At 36.9% G+C, this 20724-nt stretch overlaps 1 pseudogene; it reads right to left on the bottom strand.

Moving 5' to 3' along the window:
• Positions 1-6553: 6553 nt before the first annotated feature.
• Positions 6554-20191, bottom strand: LOC132178169 (putative F-box protein At5g55150; annotated as a pseudogene).
• Positions 20192-20724: the final 533 nt, after the last annotated feature.

Here is a 20724-nt window from a genome sequence, read left to right as displayed (position 1 = left end):
CTCCTGTGCGGTTTTTCTTTTGTGTACCTTTTTTTGCTTTGAGCCTTTTTTTCTCTCTTGATGCTCCATAGCACTACTCCCGTTGTGACTCCACCTTGCCATCTCTACCGTGCTGCTGATCTCCACCGCACCTCTCCATCACCGTTTTTTCACATCGCTATCTGGCATCCATGGTCCGAAGTGTGGCTCACACACTCCTGTGCGGCTTCCTCCCTCTTCGGCCAGAATCCTTAGACAGCCTTCCTCTTCTCCTTGCTCTGATGATTAAAACTGTTTTGTCGATTTTTGTTTTTTTTGCTTTTTTCCTGTATTTTCTTGTTTGTTTTGTTGTCCTGGCATTTGGGCTTACGACGTGAATAATTTTTTAGCCATTCAGGTCGAGAAGCACTAGTTTTGGCGTGGAGCTTTTGCTTATGCCAAGAGAATGGGTTACCTATTTTTTGGATAGAGTTTGCACCGGGTAGATCTGATCTATAAGCTGAAGATTAGGCATGGGTTAGCGGATGTAGATGTCATAGAAATTCAATGTAAGATTTCTATGTTTTCACCTCTATGATATGTAATCCTTTAGCTTTAACTATGAATTTCAGAACTGTATACTCTATGATTGTAAGAGTTTTATGTTCTTGATTATTCATGAATGAAATCAAAATGAATTTCTCTAAAAAAAAAAAAAAAAAAAAAGATTATTAATAAAAAATTTCATTGCTTTATTTTTGATTTTTGATTTTTTTTTTTTTAAATATAATTGTATATTAATTATTAATTGTATAGATTGTCAGATTTGTACTCAACATAATGATTAGGTATTTATTTTTGATTTCATTAGCAAAAATTATATTTATAATAAAAAATATATAGATATTACATGTCGTAATTTTAAGGCACTTCTAAGGGGGTTTCAACTATTATATATATTTATACAACATCTTATGAGAAATTATATATTCGATGTCCAAACCAAAGTGTAAAAAACAATTAGTTTATAAAATCGTTAATTGTTTTGATATAACATGATTCTTATTTGATATTTGCCCTAGGCCTATTCGATATATGCATATATTTTTGTTAATTTGTATGATTTACCCAGATTTTCAGATATTTTTTTTAAAGTACTTTTTATGCTTTTGAAAGAAAAAGAAGGCAAAAATTTATTTGATTATTGTACAAAAAATGAACTGCGAAACACCTATGAGATAATTAAGCATTGAATATGATGTGGGAGGATTATTTTATTGTATTTTTTTGAAAGGAATCAATTTAGTCTCATTCATTGATAAATGAGTTTAAAGCTCAAATAACACAGAGCAAAAGCTTTGAAGCAATCATAGTCAACATTATGAGGTTACAAGCATCAAAGATGACGTATTACATTTCAGATTCAAACAAAATCTGCTAACCTATGACTAATTTTCAAATTAAACAGCAAATCTGAGCCAAACAGACTCAAACCAATGCATAGGTAGTTCTTATTCCTCGGCACTAAGGGTAAAGAAGCCCAAGCCAAAGCTCATCCTCTTCAACCCGAAAGCCAGGATAACGTTCACATCCACAACCCAAAGGTCTGGACCAAAGCAACAAACCCGAAGGGCATCAGGCGGGCAGATCGAGAGAGAGGACTGAGCATTATTACACGCAAAAACAAAAACGATTACAGGGAAACAAAACAAGACAGAAAGAACAAAAAAAGGAAAGTTAGACAAAATTATAGGGAAATAAACAACATAAAAAACACACCAAGAGGATGATAGCAACTGAAAAGAAGAGCCGATCGAGCGCTCGCTAGAAACCGAAACCGGAAGGGGTGTTGGAAGCTCATTGCGGTGGGGGCGCGAGAAAAGGCCCAGTAAAGGACGGTGAGTGGCAGAGCATGCAGAGGAAATCGGTAGCACACTCAAAGGGAGGGGGAAGTTTGAGTGAAACCCCAAGAGTATCACCCACAAAGTGTACCTAAACAAGCAGAAAAAACAACAAAAGCAATTACAGAAAGAAACAAAAACAACTAGGGACCAAAGGATGGGGAAGAGCTGGAGAGGAAGGGAAAGGAAAAAATCGCCCAAAGAGTTAGGGGCATCAGGTAAATAGGCTAGCTCGCTAAGCGAAAGATGGTGATGAGTGGGGAGGGGGGAGGCAAAAGAGGGAGAGGGGAGGAGGGCCGGAGGGGGAGAACAAAGGTTCTCCCCCTCCGACGGTTGCTAGAGATGAAACCCTAGCAGAAAGGGGGAGGGCTAGAGAGAGAGAACTCGTGGATTATTTGATTTCATTGTTGACTGAATGATTTTTTATTATTTTGCTATGTATTTTTTTTAAGGCTCATAATTATATGGGTTTTATGATTTGTATTAATAGTGGCACATCACCAATTTTGGTGACATGCCACACATGGCACGTCACTTCTGGTGGGTGACGTGTGGAATTTCACATGTCACCAATTGGTGACATGTGGTCAATCCACACGGCACCAATCCCCATTCTTGACCAGTGGATTTTTGATGTGTCACCCACATCACCAATTACATGTCACCAACCCATTAGTGACATTTTTGGCCATTGATACGTCACCAATGGGAAGTCACTAATCTCTTGAATTTTTGTAGTGAGATTTTATTGCTTTTTGGAGTGGGTTGTTCACAGTGGTTCCGATGATTGCAGTGGGTAGGAGTTTGTTTCGGCAGGTTCTTTAGGTAAATCTACTTTGCCTTTAGGTTTTGTGTTGATTTTTATGGGTGTTTGGTTTCTATTTTGGTGTCTTGGTTTTTTGATTGGGGGATTGCTTTGAATCTTAGGGTTTGATCATTCCTTACAGCTATTTGGGGAATATTTAGGGGTTTCAAAATCATTACACAGAATGATAAATTATATAGAAAATACTTGTCTTCTAAATGAGGGAATTATTGGTGACTATTGCAGATCTTCCAATTGCACGAAGAAAGTCGTTGCAAAGCGCATAAAACCCATGTTTGGATTTTACTCCTTTCTTGTGCTTTGATGTTGCTAAAATCACGGTGCTTTTTTTCCTTGAAATATATAGGAGATTCCAATTTAAATGATGAAATGGGAATGTTTGAAATTTCAAGGACCATAAATTGTTCAGTAAATAAAGGATGATATTTTAATAAAAAGAATAATCAGAAAATTTAATCCCCAAACCTTGAGTTTGAAAAAGGTTTTGGTTCCCTTAGAATATAAGGTCTACGTTCCCTCAGAATCTAAGGTCTAGGTTCCCTTAGAACCTAAATTTTATCAAAATTGGTAGAAAGAAAAAGCCAGATTTGGGTTCTCTTTCAATCGACAGACGCGTTACTCAATCTGTTACGTGAATTATGTTACCATCCTAGTGTCCCACATTAGTTAACCTATTCTTGACCATGTGTATATAAGCTCTTGGGCACCATTCCCTTATAAGCCGGTTTTCATGGGAGAGTTCTACCCAAGGTTTGTCTCATTTGGTATCAAAGCTAGCCACCATGTCAAGGGGTTCGAGTCACGAAGGGGGGCGACCTATGGGCTAGATTAAAATACTGATAGGTGAGTGGAGCCGCCAAAAAAGAAAGGGTTACCATCAGGTCAGTGTTAATAGAGTGGGCCGCCATGGACGTTGGCCACGGAAGCGTGGTGGTATGTTACGATCCTAGTCTCCCACATGAGTTAAGTCTAATCTTGACCATGTGTATATAAGCTCTTGGGCATCATTCCCTTATAAGCCGGTTTTCAAGGGTGAGTCCAAATGTTACGTGAATACGTAATGGGATAGAAATTAGGTTCTAAGGGAACCTAGACCTTAGATTTTGAGGGAACCTAGGCCTTAGATTATGAAGGAACCTAGACCTTTTTCAAATTCAAGGTTTGGGAATTAAATTTTCTGATTATTCTTTTTCTTAAAATATCATCTTTTAAATAGGAACATTATAACGACTTAGACTTGGAGTAGAACTCCTACACTAACTTGGAGATAAACCCGCAAAAAGATAACTAATGAAATACCGACTCTAAAATAAATAGCTAGATAATTGAAATACAAATAGACGCAAGTTTATCTCTAATCTAAAAATACTGATAACAAAACTAATCTAAGTTAATCTTAAATGAAATCTAATTCATATTAAATATAAGTCTACTTTATCACTATGTTACTTTCGTACCAGACCCAAACAAGTCACCCTTATTAATCATTAGCGTTGGACCGTTAGCGTGAAGTCGCTACTATTTATCAATAGCAGTGACAAAGTGCTCATTAGCGGTGACAAGATGTCACTGCTAATGAGCCAAATGCTTGGAGTGTGAGATCTCAGCGGTGATGAGATCGAAGATTGAGATCTCAGTGGTGATGAACTCTTATTAAGATCTCAGAGGTAATAAGTTTTTGCTCATAATTGATGAGTAATTTCAATTTTATATATATATATATATATAAAATAGGGATTATTAAAATAAATCCATTTTCAAGTTCAACGTCTTGTTTATGAATTGAACACGACAATTTGGAATTAATGTGTATGTTGATTTTGTATGCCGCCTACAAGATTTATGCTACATAAAAAAGTACAAACATTTGACAAACTTCAGAAAATAAAGTTGACAAAACTATGATACATTTGACTGACAAACGCATTTATAGCGTTGCTGCATTCTGTTTTCATCTTTGAAACTATTGCCACAATCTGGATAGAGTACACGACAATCTTATGTATGACTTTGGAGCCCATTTAGATCATCAAGAACTTTCACTTTACAGTCATCACAGTGTGCACAACAAAATTCATTGGTAGTTTCTAAACCTTCAACCGAGACATTCTTAGAATAGCTATCCATGGAAAAATTGCAGATAAATGGTAGTAAGTGGATGAGAAAGTTTTGAAAAGAGATACATATTTATGAGCTAGTCCACCTTTCGTACACTCTTCACATATCTACCAACTATTAGATTAAACATTAAAAAATCTTCAAACGGTACAAATTTAGTGGTCAACTGTTGTTACCGTGCACAACAATGATAAATAATATGGAATCGAAAGGAAAGAGAGTAAGAGAAAATTGAGACACAAATTTATGTGATTCGACAATGTGCCTACGTCCACAGGAGAGTGCGACTATAATTATGGTTGCTAATATGACTGAAAGTGTTTTGGATCATCATGATCAACTCCTCTCTCTAATTTGAGGACATCTTGAAAGCCTTACGAGATGTATTTGGCATTGTGATTTTATAAATAAAAGTGCGATTGTAAACTAAATCGCAGAAAATAGATTATTTGGGATTTTGTTTTGGGGTAATTTCACTTTAGACCATTAAATTATGACGCGATTTGAGAAGCCCCCAAACTTCAAAACCTCTCAATTTGGATTCCTGAACTTTCAATTGTAGTGAATTTGAAGACGTTAACTTCCCTGATTTACTCCTAAAAAGGCCAAAATATCCCTATTTTTTTTTTTTTACTTTATTTTTATTTTATTGCTTGATTTGGAATTAAGGGTAAATATAGAATTTTATAAAAAAGTTAGGGGTATAAACGTTATTGTCTCACTTTTAACATTTAAAATCTAACGGAAGGGCTCAAATTGATTACAATTGAAAGTTCAGGGGTTTAATTTGAGAGGTTTTGAAGTTTGGGGGGGAGGGGGCTTCTCAAATCGCTTGGTAATTCAGGGATCTAAAGTGAAGTTATCTATTTTGTTTTTAAAAAATTGCAATTTGAAAATGCAGATTTTTTTTTTTTTTTTGGTGCTTTCAAATTATAGGTAAGAAAGTGCATTTTTGAAAACACATAATTTTAAAGGCCAAATCGCAAATTTTCCAAATAATATAGGTTCATCAATCATCATATTTGTTTTGATCTATATATGTTCATCAATCATCATATTGTTTTAAGATTTATTCTTGGGTAATATTTTGTTTTGATCAATATAGGTTCATCAATCACCATTTTTTTTTTTTTATCAATATATGTTCATCAATAATCATATTGTTATAAGCTTTATTTTTGAGTTTCCCAGAACATATGTTAAAAGAGAGAAAAAAATATTAACCATTCAACCAACCTAAATTTTATCAAATTTGGTGATGTTTTATTTCTCATGGATACGCTAACATGTTCATCATACTACAAAAGCTATCATATTATGTATTCTGATGGATGGGCGAAGCTCCCAATGCCAAATATTGCATTTTGAATGCAAAGATCTGAACCTAAACCAAAAGGCAAAAAAGGGTGGCATTTTTCATCCTCGTTACAACTTAAGCATCCTCATTGAGATCTTAAGCAATACATTTTTATTTCCTTAAGGAGTTGGGTTAGGAATACCCCAAATTAGTGCCGGTAATACCAACAAATAATCACTTAACTACATACCCTGGTATTGACTCAATTCTTACGCTTTCTAACTTGTACGTAACATTGTCATAACCACCTACAATTTCATCTATGTGGCCTCCATTGTAGGCATCCGAAAGTAAATACAATTCTTTCTCCAACCATAACGAAGATTTTGAGACGAGATAGATAATGAGTTATTCTTTCCAACAAAGAAAGCATCATCTCCTACGCTTGTTACCTCAATCCATTTCAACCGTCCTTGAAATAGCTCGTAGACCACAAAGGTGGGTAGTTTTATAATATTCCCTTTCTTCGGGATCATCAACTATTGGTTTCCATTTAAATTTCATATTAACGAACACAAGTTCACCAGATGTCATTCGCACCAACCAGCACTCATTTGGGACATGCCGTGAAGGGTGCGGCGCAATTCTCGTCATCTGTGGCAGCGAGATAGCGTCACCAATCCAAACTTCTCTACTACGAGTTAAATCGTAGAATTTTCCTTCATAAGACATGACATCTTCAGCAAATCGTGAAACCTTTAACTTACTCCATTTCTTATCCCCACTTCTACAAAAAGCAAATTCTCCAAGCTCATCGTAGATGGCCATGACCATGAATTCATTAGAAGCAGGATTTGACGACAAGACAACATTATTGACGAAAATTTCTCGGAAGTAAGCCAAACCCTTTGAATATGTTTTTTGATTAGGAATATATCTTCTTGCCCCATAAATAAAATATTCTTCATTCGGCTTGTTATGATCAAATCTCAAAACATCTGGAAAGGTGTCTAGAGGTGGCAACTGAATTTGAGCCCTAGTAAATGGATTAATTAGACAGAACTTCGGATACCCATCAATAGCGAGTATCCAATCAAAAGCTGACATTGTGCCGAATACTACCTAAATTAATAGATAATAATTGGTATGTTTAACTCACAAGTGCACAAGATCAAACGAAAGTATAGTGCGGCAAATACGAGATCATTCCCACTATGATTGATGATTTTGCTTAGAATTGATTTTCTAAATTAAATATCAAGATTGTCACGAAATTGATATGTTGAAAAGAAATAAATATAAATGAAAGGGTAGGGCTTTGATATCCACCACTAATCATACTCAATTAATATAACAATATGCCAATGTTCCAATCATATCAAGATTACTTAATGTTTGCCAAACTAAGAGCGTGGGCGTATACTCCTTAAGCTATTGATCTCACTAAGCAACGAATTAGGCATGGGTGTATACTCTTAAGTCTTTTCTTTCTAAAAGGATTTAGCACAGGTCTATACTAAGTTGTTCTTTCAGAAAGCATAATTCATTGGAAATCAACAAACGCATGAGGCCTAGGGAATGGGTGTATACTCTCAGTTCCCCATGTTGATTACCCCAAGAACCTGCAAAGATATCTTTTGTCACTCTATTAAGCTCAGGACTCTGTCATCCAAATTGACTTAAATAACTAATCCATACCACATGCATATGTTGGCCAAACATATTCAAATGAGGAATTCAATAAAGCAGGGAATAATCAAGTTAAGCATCACAATATGATTAACATAAAGGCATCAATATTGAAGTATTAAAGAGACATGATTAGGGCTTCAATCTATCCCTACTAAAGTATTTAGTTACACATAAATTTGATGCTAATCATCTTTATAATAAAATAAAAATGAAAAGAATAAACCCGAAAAACGCTTCCTTGAAGAGCCGTCAATTCTTCTCCCAAAACTTCCTCTAAAAATTGTCTTGAATTCTCCACTGAATAGTGTGGCTTATAGGTCTATTTATCGGCTGAGGAAAAGCCCTAGAAGTCCTAGAAGCCCTAGTAAACTCATAGGTTTAAGTCCTAGTTCAACAAGGACTAGGAAAACCTAATTTGAGTTGAAAATGGACTATTTCCGCAAGCTGGCACGAATGCGCTCCATCCTAGCCAGTGTGTGCTCGGGCGTTGGGCTGTGATCGATCGTTCTTCTGCTCTGCTCGAGCCTAGACGCGCTCGAGCATTCTTCTTATGCGCATGACTACACGTCTAGGCTTGAGCGCACTGCACCTGAATGCTTGCTCTTGATCCAAGACTTCTATCCTTTTCCCAAAATTGCCATTTAAGTCTGAATTTTCCAGAATTGCATCATTTTCCTCAAAAACCTATAAAAACAAAGAAAACACAGAAAGGAAATAAAATAGCACAAAATAACAAGACTAAGAAATTTACAAGTTTAAATTAAGGGGTAACACACCCCCAAACTTACATATTGCTAGTCTCTTAGCAATACGAAACTAAAAACAAAATGAAAAACAAAAAACAAAAAGATAAATACATCTTTCGTGGGATGTACGATTGCATTTAGTGTATGCAACATGCCTTTTAAACCCCTAGGCATTCCCTAGAGGACGAGTGGAGTCTTGTGAGGGTTTTCCTGGAATGTTACCCACAAACGTTATGCACAAGTTGATGTTATCCAAAAATTTGAAATATCACTCAAAATCATGGTTTTCATTCATTAGCAAGTTTAAAAAGATAAACTCCATCTTTTTCATGAATTGGAATTTTAAAGTCTAATTACTTACAAAAGACAGGTTAAGGCATCACAAGTTCGAAACAGTGTAAAGTGAGCTAGCACATAAATATGAAGCTTTCAATTATTTTTAATGTGCAATGTCTCAATATCTCAAAGTTCATTGAAATCTTTCAATTATGGCATAACTTTTTTTTTTTTTTTTTCTTTTGGGTCAGGCTGTGCAATGTTCGGTTGCCTTAAGCTTTCTAATTGACCCATGTAACGAGTGTTAAGTCAATGACTCCCAAACCAGATGGTTTTAGGGCATTAGGTATAGAGACACCCCTAAGGACTTACTAACTCGAGTCAAAAAAGCTACGAAACCAAACTAACCATGACATTAACCAAATCAAAATTCTTCACATTTTGACGTGAACACGCATTGCTTAATGAGGTAAGAGGTCCAGTTACTAAATGAAAAGCTTATCAATGATCATATTATTATCATAATTTTTAATTATTATTTTTTATCTTTTTTCTTTGGCGCCAAAGTATCCATCTAACAAGCCTCCTAGCTTCCTCAAGACATTAAAACATACACAACAGACTCTCATGTCATACCCCACAAATTATGTGCTAACGTTCTTATGTCAGATCAGTTCAAACAGATGAATTCTCAGATACCTAAAGTAAGTAACCAAACTTAAAAACTCTATCATCCGATTATGTGTTCAAAATTTTAAGCTCAACAATGAAATCAAATCACAATTTTTTCAGATCAACCAAAATTTTAAGACAAAACATGAACATGCAAAATTTTTCAAAAATTTAGGAACAAAGTGTGTGTAAATGTCTCCCATACCCCCAAACTTAAATTACACATTGTCCCCAATGTGTGTATAACATGGAAAGATCTTACCAAGGAGATGGAAAAACTAGCTGGAACAGTATGGCTCGTAGCACACCCCTAAACTTGAACGCAAGTACACTTGTCCTTGAAACAAATGATACTCCAACCAAATACCAGTTAAGTTTAACACATTGTTGTAAAAATATAATCAAAGAATGAACATGGAACAACAAAGGAAAGGATAAAACCTGGATGGAGATCATGGACCCTGGCCTGATGAAGGACTCAAGTGCATAGGGCCTGCGCTCGAACCTATGAAGCTGACTCATTTAGTCAAAATATATGGGATTCACCAAGCAAATGGAATCCTTATCCTTGATGCACTCAGTGCATTTTGACCCTTGAGTTTAAACTTGAATCACCAGTCTTTTCTTCTCTTGGACCAAAGAGAATGAATTTTACCTACAGAAAGGTAATTCCAATTGTCTGTAGATCGGGGTGGACCACTCTCTTAAACAGTTTCTCATCCGGAAGGGAATCATGAGCTAGAATAATACGATGAGAATACTTAGGGATTTTATCTATCTTGATGTCCTTAATTTGCCCATATAATAGCTCTAACAAACTACTTTCCTGGCCTTTTGGTACTTCGGGGATAGGGGCTGATGTTGAAGAAGTCTTAGTGCTCTCTTCTTTTTTCCGATGTGGTTATTGTGGAACCTCAATTTGCTCCTCCTTCCTTTCTTCCACTTGATTTTCAACCACTTCTTCACTCCTCAATGTGGTGATAGCTTGCTCATGATAGTAAGTGCATTCATCCTCCATGTATTGTCCATTAGGATTTGCCACAAACTGACTTTGACACTCTTCTTCTTCTTCTTCTTTGAGGATATCAGCTCTTTGTTTGAGGTGGGCCTCCATCCTTTCAAATGATTGCAAGTGAGAGTTCTTCATCTCCTCAACTGCTTGTAGTGTATTATTGGTTGCCAATCTGATCATAGCTAACAACTTTTTAGGGATCTCAGGAGGACGTGGTTCTTCTTGGTATTGTTGAGGCCAATCGATGGGAGATGGCTCCTCGTCTTGATAGCAGGTACTCTCTTCTAAGTTAGAACTCTTCAGAGGAGGTGGCTCTTCTCGGTATGCTTCCAACTTGGCAATGTATTCCAGCAGTTGCATATTGGACTCACTGTGGCTAAGAAAGGAGTATGATTGACCATAGAACTGCGGATATGATTGATGATGCAGTTCATGAAATTTTGGAGCATGATCTTTAGGAGCTTGAGCTTGCCATTGGAGATTAGACTATTGGCTCCATGACAAGTTATAGGAATCAGAATAGTCGTCGTTCCCCGGTCTAGAGAATGATGTGTTCATATGCCCATAAGAATGGTTAGAAAATTGTATTGTTAAAGGACAATCTCTAACATGGTGATAAAGATTATGGCAATATGAACATGGTCAATGGGATCTTGGAATGTTTCCCCACATGTGTAAAAAATAAAATAACAAACAGAAGTTAAAATTAAAAGGAAAATAAAAACAAAATTAACAATAAAGACTTACGAAGATGCAGACTCGAATGACCCTGCATGAAAAGAAAAAAAAAAATCAGATCCGTACTTAAAATAGTTTAGTGCTACTGTCCGAATGTGTGATCGATCGCACTAGCTAGTGCACTCGATCGCCCTGGAATAGACACTCGAGCGCACCTCTGTAGATAGCACAGGAACTGCGGAAAACCAGAAAACAGAAAAATTAAAACAATTAAAACAAAATAAACTAGGAAAAAAAAATTCTAAACAAACTTAAACAATTTTCGGCAACGGCCCCAAAAATTTGTTGTGCCGAATACAACCTAAATTAATAGATAACAATCGGTACATTTAACTCGCAAGTTTACAAGATCAAACAATAGTATAGTGCGGCAAATACGAGATCATTCCCACGAGGATTGTTGATTTTGCTTAGAATTGATTTTCTAAATTAAATATCAAGATTATGACGAAATTGATATGTTGAAAAGAAATAAAGATAACAATATGCCAATGTTCCAATCATATCAAGAATACTTAATGTTTGCCAACCTAAGGGCATTGGTGTATATGCCTTACGCTATTGATTTCCCTAAGCAACGAATTAGGCATGGGTGTATACTCTAATTCTTTTCTTTCTCAAAGGATTTAACATGGGTGTATACTAAGTTGTTCTTTAAGAAAATATAATTCAATGGAAATCAACAAACACATGAGGCCTAGGGCATGGGTGTATACTCCCGGTTGCCCATGTTGATTACCCCATGAACCCGCTAAGATATCTTTTGTCACTCTAATAAACCCAGGACTCGGTCATTCAAATTGACTCAAATAAATAATCCATACCACATGCATATGTTGGCCAAACACATTCATAGGAGGAATTCAATAAAGCAAGGAATAATCAAGTTAAGCATCACAATATGATTATCACAATGACGCCAATATTGAAATATGAAAGAGACATAATTAGGGCTTCAATCTAGTCCTACTAAATTATTTAGTTACACATAAATTTGATGTTAATGATCTTCATAATAAAATAAAAAGGAAAAGAATAAACCTGAAAAATGCTTCCTTGAAGAGTCATCAATTCTACTCCCAAAGCTTCCTATCAAAATTGTCTTCAATTCTCCCTTGAATTGTGTGGCTTATAGGTCTATTTATAGGCTTAAGAAAAACCCTAGAAGTCCTAGAAACCCTAGTAAACTCTTAGATTTAAGTCCTAGTACAACTAGGACTGGAAAACCTAATTTGGGTTGAAAAATGACTATTTCCACAAGCTGTCATGTGAGCTGGCATGAATGCGCTCGATCCTAGCCCATGTGCACTCGAGCATAGGGCTGCGATCAATTGTTCTTCTACTACGCTCGAGCCTAGACATGCTCAAGCATTCTTCTTATGCGCATAAGTGCATGCCTACACTCGCTCCTTGGCTGTAGCGCTTGAGTGCTGACGCCCACGAGCCTAGGTGTAGTGCGCTCTAGCGCACTGCACCTGAATGCTTGCTCTTGATCCAAGACTTCTTTCTTTTTCCCAAAATTGCCCTTTAAGTCTGAATTTTCCAGAATTGCATTCTTTTCCTTAAAAACCTACAAAAACTTAGAAAACACAGAAAGGAAATAAAATAGCACAAAATAACAAGACTACGAAATTAACAAGTGTAAATTAAGGGGCTAAAATATGAATATTTGAGCACATAACAAATGATCCTCACAAAAATATTCCCATTACTTCTGGAATGTCTGTAACGCCCCAAAATCTGGCCTTGACTAGTCTGGTAGAGTTACTACCACTTACGCTACTATATGTAACTGGTAGCTATCTGAGGAACCGCCCATATAAGCAAACTTAGAGTAAATGCATTGGAAGGTGAGATAAATCTGAGAATTTTAACAACCATAAAGGAAATCTATATATATATATATATATATTATCCTCAACACATTGACACAGAGCAACTAGTAGAAATAATAACCTAGTCAAACCTGATAATGTGAAGATCTCTGGTCTTACATAAATTTGTAGTGGCAACCTTGACACTCTTCCTTTTCTAGAAATAGGTTTCCTACAAGATGTAATAACCGCATAAGTCTAACGATTTAGTAAGTAAACCTTACAGTTGGGCATGACATGAGCCAATTTTCATTAAACAAAAACAAACGTGCAGTTTTATAAAGATTTTAAGAGGTGTTGTCTTTGTTAATACCCCATAAAATATTGTCTTATTGAGAAAAAGAGGTTGTACTTCCAGCGGCAGTTGCCTAGGTGTTTTAATGCAAAAGGCTAATGTTTTATAGGTCATAACTATTATATATGGTATACCCGAGAGTTTACCCTTTCTCAGTAGGGTTGGCGCTGTCCCAAGGAACCTGTAATAAAAAGGCTAATGTTTTATAGGTCATAACTATTATATATGGTATACCCGAGAGTTTACCCTTTCTCAGTAGGGTTGGCGCTGTCCCAAGGGACCTGTAATATAATGCCGGTGCCTCGGCCATTGTACGCTACTGTCCATAACACTAGCAGCTCGATCGAGTCCGATCTCAGGTGCCCCACGCTACTAATGATGTACGTCCTATAGTGACCCGCTAATGAAGGCTGCGCAGGTCACGAAATAACCGGTGGATTCAAGGCTCATATATCATATCCATACACTCGTTTGACCAGAGAATAAAGTTTCTATAGTAAGCCCATGGCCATTATACCACACATACCAGTGTACCATGTCATACGATGAATCTTATCAACCAATTATTAAGGCAGTTGCCAAGTTATACAAAAATATAGGCATGCACACATCATATGCGTGTTCAGTCAGCTGACATATCGCACATTTTTAAGGAAAGTGGTCGGAAGTGTTTACTTACCTCGCGCGCTTGCTTGAGTCCTCCAACATCACAAATTCCTGATGTAACGAAATACAACACATCATTATATGCAGTACTAGAGAAAACTCCGACTGACATAGTAAGTTCTAAAAGCGCAGAGTCCTTAACTCACATATTTGGGTCATTGGGCATATGTCCTGCTCTTTGGGTGAACGCTCGGCCCTAACACATCATTATATGCAGTACTAGAGAACACTCCGAGTGACATAGTAAGTTCTAAAAGCGCCGAGTCCTTAACTCACATATTTGGGTCATTGGGCATATGTCCTACTCTCTGGGTGAACGTTCGGTCAGAGAGCGGAAAATCTTGGCCAAAAGTCCCAAACATAGTCTTATGCTTTTAGGGTGTGATAAATCTCATCCTTGGCTCCTAATGGACACAAGCATAGTACAAAACATGCTAGCATGCAACTTTAAAGAAATCAAAGGTGAGATAAAAACTCTTTAAAACATTCTTGGTCCTTTAAAGAAAATGGGTATAAGAATTTGTCAAGGCACCTCGAAAACTTATAATACTAAGAAAGCAGTAAGAACAACATGAAGGATAAGGGAATGAACAAGAAGCAACCTTGATGAGGGCAACACTCCACCGAGGCTTCCTCATTCTCCTCCAAAATCACTTCTCACTTCTAGGGTTAGGGTTTCTTGGTGTGAGGAGGGGCTGAGGGTTGAAGGGAAAGGTTTATATAGGGCTTGGGGCCTGCTCTCCTCTGAAAATATGGAGAATGAGTTAAAATTACTTTTAAGAGTTGCTAGCGAATGTTAGGGTACTATGGGGCGAACATTCGCATACTGCTACACAATGGATAAAAGGGTTCAGGAGTACGTTTGGGTATTACCAAATGGTTCAAGATTGGTAAACGAATGCTCGTGGTGGGACCCCAAGCAAACGCTAGCACTTAAGGTAAGAGCGAAAGTTCAGGTAGTCCCCCTAGAGAACGTTCGGTCAGAGAGTGAATTTCTTGGGTTTTGTTTGAAAGTCTCAAGGGGTTGGGCTATTCATAAGGGATTTAGGTCTTTAGGATTTAAAACTGTGTTTTATGAAAATTTCTTGTCGTTTTGTAGTAAATTATTACCATTTTCAAACTAGGTGTTCTATTGGGGTATTACAATGTCAATGTTATACATCTTATTTTCTAATGGGTTAAGGAAAATAAAACGTTTATTTTTGCTCACATTGTCGTGTGGGAGCATAAGCCATGGTACTTGATTGAATTGGTGGTTTGGCATCTTTGACAGCATGGATTTTCATGGCTTACAAGTTGATTGCAATCGGACGTAATCAACATAGTTTATCAATTTCTTTCCAATCTCATTTATCAAATCCTATGGAAGCTCTACTAGTTTCCCTTCAAGTTGACTTTCTTCTGCATTATGGAAGGATCAAAAGTTATTTTATAGATTGAGTTGGAGAAACTTCTTCCAACCCAATTTGGAGAAAAATCATGTCCGATTCATAGTACTTTTTATGTCACTACTAAATCAAGATAGTGTTGCAAGCCCAATCCTTGAATCAATAAAGTGTATAACGAAAGAAGTAAAATTATGGGTTAAATACCATCGAACCCTCTGCGGTTTAACAATTTTATTTTTTGTCCCGTCGGTTTTACTTTGTATCACAAATGGTACCTCAATAATGGCAAAAAACCAAAATGGTACTTCCGTGCAAAATTCGACGGAAAGCCACGTCAACACCATTAAAAAAATTGACATGTGTCCAAATACTAATTAAAAATAAAAAATAAAAATTTTAAAATTAAAAATATTAAAAAATTAGAAAAATAAGTAAAAATAAAGGAAAAGGGGTGGCTCGAGCCATTGCTTTGGACAACTTAGGGGTGGCCAGTCACCCCCATGTAGGTGGTTGGAGCCATCCTTTGTTGGATTGGGGGTCCCTTAGGGGTGGCCAGCCACCCCCATGTAGGTTGTTGGAGCCACCCCTTGCCGATTTGGGGGTGGCCGAAACCACCCCCAAGGCTGTTGAGGGTGGCCTGGCCACCCCCATTTAACCTGCGATGGTTTTAGCCACCCCATACCGGTCAGTCTAGGGGTGCCCAAACCACCCCCATGGCTCTTGGGGGTGGTTCGGCCACCCCCAATGGCCAACATTAATTTAATTTAATTTTTTTTATTTTTTTTCAATTGGCCCTTGGGGGTGGCCAAACCATCCTAAAGGGCCATGGGTGTGGTTCTGCCACCCCCAAACCAATCGGTCTAGGGTGGCCGAAACCACCCCACACTCAAAAGAGGTGGCCTGGCCAACCCCAACAGCCTTGGGGGTGGTTTCAACCACCCCCATTTTGCAAATTGGGGGTGGCTGAACCACCCCTAAATTGGCAAGGGGTGGCTCTAGCCACCCCCATAGGGGTGGCCAACCACCCCCATCTTGTCCAAAGGGGTGGCTCGAGCCACCCCTTTCCCATGTACATTTTTTTTTCTAATTTCTTAATATTTTTAATTTTAAAATTTTTATTTTGTATTTTTAATAAATATATGGACACATGTCGATTTTTTAATGGTGCTAGCATGGCTTTCTGTCAAACTTTGGACGAAGGTACGGTCTCCTTTTTTTGGCATTATTGAGATACCATCTATGATACAAAATAAAACCAATGGGGTAAAAAATAAAGTTGTTAAACCACATGGGGCAAAAAAGTATTTAAACCTAAAATTATTTTTAAAAGCAAAAGGGAAACACCAATCAAACAATAAATTAGAGGAATGAGACATCAAATTAATTAATATCTTAAATTTCGCAATTGGATATGTGTGAATTAATTTGTAAAGAAATTTGTAAATTGTGGCTTCAAATGTTCATAAGAACCCCATGGATCCCATTATAATTAAGGATCAAGCAATAAGACTATCGGACTAGATATATTTCCTTGAAATGTTACTATAACTTAGATATGCTTTTGCCCCAACATCGGCACCGTCGTACTATAAAGGCTAAATTTTGGGGGAAAGAGAAAAAAAAATTAAGATAAAAATAAATAAATTAGGGGAAAATGCATTTTACCCACTTGAAGAATCCACGGATTTGCGTTTTAGCACCCAATGTCTAAAAATCGACGAAAGACCCCCACAATGTAGATGGCATTGGCAAAAAACATCATCCGTCTATTTGGACGGAAACCAAGTCGTGTGACTGGCACGTGACTTTTTTAACAAAAACTTTCAAAAATGCCCTTAGGGGGTAAAGTGTAAACATAAATAACTTTGAGGGCATAAAGTGTTAAAAAAAAGAAAAAAAGAAGTTAAACCTAAAACTTAAAACAAGAAGTATATATACCAAAAAAATAAAAATAAATAAAATTGGGGGATGACAGAGCCGGCCCTTTTGGCAAAACCACCCTTAGACCGATCGAATGAAGGTGGTTTGGCCACCCCTAAACCCACTTGGGGTGGTTTCGACTACCCCCTAAAACCATTTGGAATGACCCACATTTGGGTATATGAGGTCGCCAGACCACTCTCGTGGGACACATGGGTGGTTGGGTACCCTATGTCAGCCGAATGCGGGTAGCCAAGCCACCCGCTTGGCCAAATCGGGGAGGCTGAATCACCCCCAAATGGCTTGACCACCTCACAGTTTTTTATTTTATTTATTTTTTTTTTTTTGTTTAAGTTTTACGTTTAGTTTTTTTTTTATTTTTTCCAATTTATTTTTTATTTTGTATATAAAGTTTTTGTTTTATGTTTAGGTTTAGTTAATTTTTTTAGTTTGGGTTTAATTTTTGATTTTTTCTGTTCATTTATTTTTTTTATTTTGAATATAAACCTTTTGTTTTAAGTTTTAGGTTTCGTATTTTTATTTATTTATTTATGTTTATGTTTATGTTTACACTTTACCCCCTGAAGTCATTTATTTTTACACTTTACCCCCCAAGGGCATTTTCAAAATTTTTGGTTGAAAAATGTGACTTGGTTTCTGTCCAAATAGACGGATTTGATGGACGGATGGTATTTTTATTTTTGCCAACTTTAGATACATTATGGGGGTCTTTCGTCGATTTTTAAACATTAGACGCCAAAACGCAAATGTATAGATATTTCAGGGGGTAAAATCTATTTTTCCCTTATTCTTTGTGTGAGCACAAGTTAAATGAATTGTATGAACCATGACTTGTTAATCTTGAGCAATCTACTTCTTTCCCAAGCTTAAGTTTGCCTGCATGTGTGAGTTATTGAAAGGCAACCATATGTAAAAATTAGATAGTCCTTTGGAATTAAAACTTATACACTACCTCTCTTTGACTAGAGCACTTGTGAATGATAGTAAAACTTGATGTTCATAAGCTAGGACAAAAGGTGAACACTATAACAAGAAAAATTGAACCCTATGTCTGTTATAGAGGTGTTGGTGTTTAAATCATTGCGGAAAAATGATAACTTGTCAAATGGACAGGGTTTCAAATAGTGCTAAGTGTAAGGGGAGTAGGTGTATAAGTCTCTCTAGACCCTAGACATAAGGTTTGACATTTGGGTTAATGAGTTTGTCTATTTCACACATGAGGTTTCATGTTAAAGCCTAACCCCCTCACAAATTGTAGGTCTTAAGCTTGCTTGTAAAATTGATCATATACAACACTTATCATGCTTTAAAGAATTCAAATTACAAGTGCATTTTATGCATTCTGAAGGGACGTGGCTCTTGAGTTTTTAAACATACGTACCGACAAGATTAACTCAAACTTTTCACTTTCTCTCAAAATTCGGCCTCTCTCCCAAAAGTGTGGAGTCTGTGTTCAAATCTTCAAGTCTTCCATCCATTCTCTAAAATCCACAAGGAAATTTTCTGACAAAAATTTCTACAATTTGGTTTGTATCTAATTCATACAAACTCGCATAATAAAGTGACATGTGTCCCATAGCTATTAAAAAGACATGTGAGAAGCACACATATGTCACTTTATTAGATGATTTTTTTAAATTAGATACAAACCGTTTTGTAACAAATTTATGCTCGTAATTTTCTATTCCTTGGTATTTCTTTTTTGGTTTTCGCCTTTTTCATGGTTTATGGTCTAGGTTTTAGAATTGTGAATTTTTTATTTGATGTTTCATTTCTAGAATTGCATATAATGTTTAGATTATTCTTGTGCATTTTATCTCATTTATCATGTGTGTGGGAACTCATCGAGGGTGTCTATAGTGACCTAAATCATTAACTAAGCTTAGGTAGCTTAGTTAGAGGGTTAATTTGGACTTTGGGTCAATGGAACATCTGGAAGGGCATTTTGAAAATTTTAGACTTTCTAACTGGTCGTATGCATGAGGACCACCATACGTACGCTTTTTTCTTTAGTGAGGACGTACGCTGACAATAGTACAGGATGTACGCATGGGGACCACCGAACGTTCTCTGCCAATAGTACGCCATACTCTGCAAACCGTATAGGACGTACATAGGGGGACCACCAGATGTACTATACTTTTCTAAAAACCTTTGATTAATACCTAGACTTCTGGTACAGCCTTTTGACCGCTGGATAAATAGTACCGACGTATGCTCCAATAGTACTGGACGTCCCTTACTTGTCAGAATAGTTGGTAGCGCCCTCATCTTTTTCTTACCTATAAATCCCCCTTACCCTCGAGCATTGAAGCCTCATTCTCGCCCCCAGGCTCTCTGAAACCCCTGTGTGAGTGTTTTGTAAGGATTTTGTGACTTGTTAAAGAAGGAGAGGTGATTCTTGGAGGTTTCACTTCAAGGAGGTAATCTTCTAAGCCTAGATTGTTCCTTAGTCGTTATGCTGTTTAAGTGCTTTTTATAGTTAGTTTAGTTGGTAGTTTATAACTTCTAGTTATGTTGTTGCCCTTAATCTTGGTTGAAGCATGGGTTAGCGTTTAATTCTTGTTGGGCATATTTCCTTCAGTATGGAGGTATTGTTTTGATATAGGAGGTCCTAGGATTCCTTTTGATAGCTTTAGAACTAGTTTGGGAGGATCAGAGGACGGTTGAACCAAATGAGGTTCTACCTAAAACTCTCTGAGCGGACATACGGCCACTAGACCGAACGTACAGTCATAAGCATTCCAGGGAATGCCACTTTAGCCAATTGTCCAATAGCCTCTGTTTTCATGTTCTATGTTGGTTTTAGTTGGATTTAGAACAAATGGTAGGTCTTTTCTCAGTATTCGAGGTTATGGAGCCTCAAGGAAATTTTAAGGAGGAGCCTTACGACCCAGGTGAGTACAAACTCACATGGATGCTTATTGTTACATTTTTCGCATTACATGTCTATTTTATATATATCAAACACACATATTTTGCAACTCTCATGAAATACATTTTGGAACTATTGTGAACTCACTTTTGTGAAAACATGTATCGATTAATAAGATAACATTGAGGCTTGTGAAACAATGCATGTAAAAGACTGATGAGATTAATTGCATCGTATGACATGGTACGATGGTTAAATGTGTGTGTGTGTGTATGGGCTTTGGATCCAATGGTTTCGTGACCAGGCACAGCCATTCCGTAATGGATGGTCATTATAGGATGAACATCATTAGTGGTGTGGGCTACCCGAGGTTGGACTCGGTCTTGCCACTAATGTTATGTATGGTAGTGTACAATATCCAGGGCACCGGTGTTGTATTACAGGTCCTT

Source organism: Corylus avellana, chromosome 4 (genome assembly GCF_965113065.1).
Source record: "Corylus avellana chromosome 4, dhCorAvel1.hap1.2, whole genome shotgun sequence".
Lineage (NCBI taxonomy): Eukaryota > Viridiplantae > Streptophyta > Magnoliopsida > Fagales > Betulaceae > Corylus > Corylus avellana.
Note: the sequence above shows the minus strand (reverse complement) of the source record. Positions and strands in the feature narration are given on the sequence as shown.